Below are 6,000 nucleotides of genomic sequence, written 5' to 3' on the forward strand. Positions count from 1 at the left end.
TAGTGACAGGTCCTCCAGGATGTAGAACATGTCAGAAAAACAACAATACATGACAAATATTTATAACTCAAACAAATAAGCTAATGTACCATTCCACGGGTCCCAAGTGGAATGATCGTCATTTTTTAATGAACACTTTATGAAAAGGTCATTTTACAAATACTAATGCACTGAATTTAAAATAAAAAAAGTTTTATTTATTTATTTATAAGGTAATAAACGTGTAATACAACTATTATAATACTTATTTACAATGAACACATTACTGCACTGAAATGGTGCAGAAGTTAGATTGTACTTACACACACACACACACACACACACACACAAACTTATTTACAATGAACACATTACTGCACTGAAATTGTGCAGAAGTTATAGAGGGAAACATTCCAAATGGGAAAAATATGTATATAAAAACAAAGATGCTGTAACTTACCAAGCGAGAAAGTGTTGGTATGTTGATAGAGACAATAAAAAATACACACACAAATTTCAAGCTTTCACAACCCAAGGTTGCTTCATCAGGAAAGAGGGAAGGAGAGGAAAAGACGAAAGGTTGTGAGTTTTAAGGGAGAGGATAGGGAGTTATTCCAATCCCAGGAGTGGAAAGACTTACCTTAGGGGGAAACACTCGCACGCGCGCGCACACACACACACACACACACACACACACACACACACACACACACATATCCATCCGCACATATACAGACACAGGTAGACATATGTAAATGCAAAGAGGTTGGGCAGAGATGTCAGTCAAGGCAGAAGTACAGAGGCAAAGATGATGTTGAATGACAGGTGAGGTATGAGCGGCAGCAACTTGAAATTAGCGGAGGTTGAGGCCTGGGGGGTAACGGGAAGAGAGAATATATTGAAGGGCAAGTTCCCAGCTCCTGAGTTCTGATACGTTGGTGTCAGTGGGAAGTATCCAGATAACCTGGACGGTGTAACACTGTGCCAAGATGTGCTGGCCGTGCACCAAGGCATGTTTAGCCACAGGGTGATCCTCATTACCAACAAACACTGTCTGCCTGTGTCCGTTCATGCGAATGGACGGTTCGCTGTTGGTCATTCCCACATAGAAGGCTTCACAGTGTAGGCATGTCAGTTGGTAAATCGCGTGGGTGCTTTCGCATGTGGCTCTGCCTTTGATCGTGTACACCTTCCGGGTTACAGGACTGGAGTAGCTGGTAGTGGGAGGGTGCATGGGACAGGTCTTACACCGGGGACAGTTACAAGGTTCCCCCTAAGGTAAGTCTTTCCGCTCCACAGCACCTATTAAACAACCATTTCGTCTAGTTCTGATAACTTTCGCTTTATTTCCATTTGCTTTTTTTCGCACATCACTGATAATTTTTAGCCGCTTTCCACGGGTTTTAACGCCATTATTTCTTCACCAGACAATTTTTAGCCTCATTTTCATAATCTGCCACCACAAAACCACTCCTTTTAATACATTTACACGCAGTTTTTTCGAAATTTTTCCAAATTTCTCCATCCTTTAACGTGTTATGGCAGCAACACAACCACCTAACCTTTGTGCACATCGTTGTCTACCAACCCAAGTTCACCACAGGATCAACATAGCCCAGCTTTAACGAACACTTTTTCACCTTTTTTCACAACAGATCTCCAGTTACTTTCTCCAGTTATTTTCATTTTCATTTCAACCTCATGTTACACTTTCCACCTTCTAATACCATGTCACCCTCACAACACCCCCACAACGACCCCATTAAGTTTTATTTATATTCCCTCCGCAAACATGCCTTCACCCTAGCCAGATTACGCTCGCATATTTTATTTTCTCAGGCTTGTCTGACATTTGGCATTACCCCCAAAGACCTCACACTTAAAGTTCCCATCTCTGGCTGCAACCCTTCTTTCCATCAGTCCCTATACCAGTTCCAAACTGAACAATCCATTACCATCACCCATCTAATCCTTCACCTACACATCAACTCAGCCAATGAACACACCCGTCAACTCCTATCCTTAATAAAAGTCCTCAATCTTTCCTCTCCCACATCCACACCGGCTGTTCAGAGCATCCTCCTACAGGCCAACCGCAAATTAGAACAGCATGCCACCCTTCACCTCAAAAAACTATCCAATTTCCTGGTTTCCCACCTCCGGAAAGGCAACTCACTCACCCTTCACAACCTTTCCAGCAAACCTCAACCTCCTCTCATTGCACACAAACCCAGTTTCTCCCATCTACTCAATCTCCCACTTCCAGCTCCACTCCCTCCAAAACCTCAAAATTCCAATCAACACAATCTGGTACCACAACACCCTAATTCAGTTGTTAACCTTTCCTCCAAACCTCTCTCCCAATCCGAAACCTCTGTCCTGTCCAAAGGTCTCACCTTCAGCCCCACTCCCAGATTCAACCAAACAGCCCTCGTCAAAGATTTACTGTCCTACACTCGTACTCTCTGCTGGAAGTATCACTTTGCCACGAAGAAAAATGATCCTAATCCTACCCCTAATGATCCAACTCCCCAAGACACTATCCAAGTTGAACCCTGCCTGGAACAGTTCCGTCCTCCGTCACAGCGGGACCCACCTCCTCTTCCTCAAAATCACCCTCTCCAAACCTTCCAGGAATTACGGCCTCTGTATATGTCTGCTTGTGTCTGTATATGCGTGGATGGATATGTGTGATGTGTGTGTGTGTGCGAGTGTATACCTGTCCTTCTTTCCCCCTAAGGTAAGTCTTTCCGCTCCCGGGATTGGAATGACTCCTTACCCTCTCCCTTAAAACCCAAACCCTTTCGTCTTTCCCTCTCCTTCCCTCTTTCCTGACGAGGCAACCGTTGGTTGCGAAAGCTAGAATTTTGTGTGTATGTTTGTGTCTGTATATGTGTGGATGGATATGTGTGTGTGTGCGAGTGTATACCCGTCCTTTTTTCCCCATAAGGTAAGTCTTTCCGCTCCCAGGATTGGAATGACTCCTTACCCTCTCCCTTAAAACCCACATCCTTTCGTCTTTCCCTCTCCTTCCCTCTTTCCTGATGAGGCAACAGTTTGTTGCGAAAGCTTGAATTTTGTGTGTATGTTTGTGTTTGTTTGTGTGTCTATCGACCTGCCAGCGCTTTCGTTTGGTAAGTCACATCATCTTTGTTTTTAATATAATAGAGGGAAACATTCCACGTGGGAAAAAATATACATAAAAACAAAGATGAGATGACTTACCGAACGAAAGCTCTGGCAGGTCGATAGACACACAAACATACACACAAAATTCAAGCTTTCGCAACAAACTGTTGCCTCATCAGGAAAGAGGGAAGGAGAGGGAAAGACGAAAGGATGTGGGTTTTAAGTGAGAGGGTAAGGAGTCATTCCAATCCCGGGAGCGGAAAGACTTACCTTAGGGGGAAAAAAGGACAGGTATACACTCGCACACACACACATATCCATCCACACAAGCAGACATATTTAAAGATAAATTTAAAGACAAAGAGTTTGGGCCAACTCTTTGTCTTTAAATATGTCTGCTTGTGTCTGTATGTGTGGATGGATATGTGTGTGTGTGCGCGCGAGTGTATACCTGTCCTTTTTTCCCCCTAAGGTAAGTCTTTCCACTCCCGGGATTGGAATGACTCCTTACCCTCTCCCTTAAAACCCACATCCTTTCGTCTTTCCCTCTCCTTCCCTCTTTCCTGATGAGGCATCTTTGTTTTTATATATATATATATTTTTTTATTATGAATTTGGCCAGCTATGGACCGCATACAACTTAAGACTTATGGTGTGGATGGATATGTGTGTGTTCTTCCCAGTACTTCTTCATTTTCTCGCCAACTGCTCGTCTCTGCTCATCTGTCCACACTCTCTTGGGTCGATGTTTTGGCGCATCTTCTTCATAGTTTGCGTTTTCTATAAGTAGCCTAAAGTTATTCCTGTCACGTATTATTTCTTCTGTAACACCTATTTTGTTGGCGTCTTTCTTTACTGCTTCTATCCATCCTACAGTGTTTTTCAGCCTACTAACGTAATTAAAAATTTTCTTTGTAATCCGTGTTCCTTCCATTCTTTTTAAATGTCCATAAAATTTTAGCCGTCTCTTCCTCATTGTAACTGTGATCTTTTCTGTATTTTTGTATAGGTCTTCATTTCTCCTTTTAATCCACCTATTTTCCTTGTTTTTCTCAGGACCTAGAATTTTTTTTAATATTTTTCTCTCTCTTTTTTTCTAGGTCTCTTAATTCGCCTTTCTTATTCAATGTTAGGCACTCTGATCCATATGTTGCTTGTGTCCTAATAACTGAATTATAATGTTTAATATTTGCTTGTATGGATATTGATTTCTTATTGTAGTAGTTTTGTGTTAATTTATATGCAAATTCCAACTTTTTTATTCTTTATTTATTTGTTGTGTTATCCAGTCCATTGGCTTGGATCCACTCCCCCAGGTATTTGAATCTATCAACTCTTTTAATTTTTCCATACTTTGTTTTTATAAACTTTTCTGTATTATGTTTGTGTTCTATATACTCGGTTTTTTCGTAGGATATTTTTAGCCCAGTCTTTTCAGCAATCTCGTGTAACATATCAAGCATAACTGTTGCGTCTGTTCGGTTTTCAGTTATCAATGCCATATCATCCGCAAAGGCTAAACATTTTACTTCAAATTTGTTCATTCCTTGGCCCATGCTTATACCCTTTGTGCCTCTGTTTTTTAATGTGTTTTCCCATGTTTTTACTACTTTATCTAAAACCAAGTTAAAGAGAATTGGGGACAGTCCGTCACCTTGTCGAACTCCTGTTTTGATTTTGAATGGTTCAGAAATTTCGCCTTGAAACTTAATTCTTGCTGTTGTATCTGTGAGCGTTTATTCAACAAGTCTTCTGGTGTTTTCATCTATCCCTGATTCATAAAGTATGTGGAATAGTGTTTGTCTGTCAACAGAGTCGTAGGCCTTCTTGAAGTCTACGAAAGTGACTACTGTATTTTTATTTTGTATAGCTCTCACTCTCAAAATTGTTTTTAAATTAAGAATCTGTTCTGCACATGATCTACCTTTTTTAAATCCTGCTTGATAATCTCCTATATTAGGTCCTGCTTGTTCCTCTATTCTGTTTAAAAGTGCTTTAGAAAGTATTTTGTATGTCACTGGTAACAAGGATATGCCCCTGTAGTTGTTGGTGTCTGTTTTATCTCCTTTTTTATGGAGAGGGTGGATCAATGCTTGTTTCCAGTCACTGGGTATGATTCCTTTTGTCCAAATGTCTTTAATTACTTTCTGAATTTTCTGACATGCGGATAAGCCCACTAGTTTTCACATTTCTGCCACTATCCCATCCTCACCTGGTGCTTTGTTATTCTTCAATGCTTTGATAATCTTTTCTATTTCTTCTACTGTAGGTGGTTCCGACGGTGGATTTTCATGTTGTGGTTTTTGAAATTGTAACCTGTCATTAGGCTCCTCACAATTAAATAGATTTTCAAAGTATTCAGCTAAGATTTGGCAGTTCTTTTTATTGCTTAGAACCATTTTTCCATTTTTATCTTTAAAATGTAAACTTGGTGACTGGAATCCTGTTAAAACTTCTCTGAAAGTCTTATAGAGGTCTCTAGTGTTGTTCCTTTTGAAATCGGAATCCATTTCTTCTAATCTGTCTTTGTCATATTTTCTTTTCACTGATCTGATGATTTTTGCTGTCTTTTTCCTTTCTTCTTTAAACTCTTCCCAGTATTCGTGTTTCTTATTACTGTTCCATTTTTTCCATGCCTTTAGTCGATTGTCAATTGCTTCATCACACAGCTCATTCGACCATCTGTGTTTTGGTATTCTTCGTGGCTGTCCCATTTCTTTAACTGACTCTATCATTGTTTCTTTAATTTCTTTCCAATTATCCATTTTTCTTGTGTTTAGTATATGACAGAATTTGTCCTGCTTTTGCAGGAGAAATTTAGTGTTTACTCTTGGAAATCTTCTTGGTTTTGGTTTAGGTTTGTTTGGTTGGAACATGGTCTTTATTTCTGTC

Source organism: Schistocerca americana, chromosome 3, assembly GCF_021461395.2.
Source record: "Schistocerca americana isolate TAMUIC-IGC-003095 chromosome 3, iqSchAmer2.1, whole genome shotgun sequence".
NCBI classification, from domain to species: domain Eukaryota; kingdom Metazoa; phylum Arthropoda; class Insecta; order Orthoptera; family Acrididae; genus Schistocerca; species Schistocerca americana.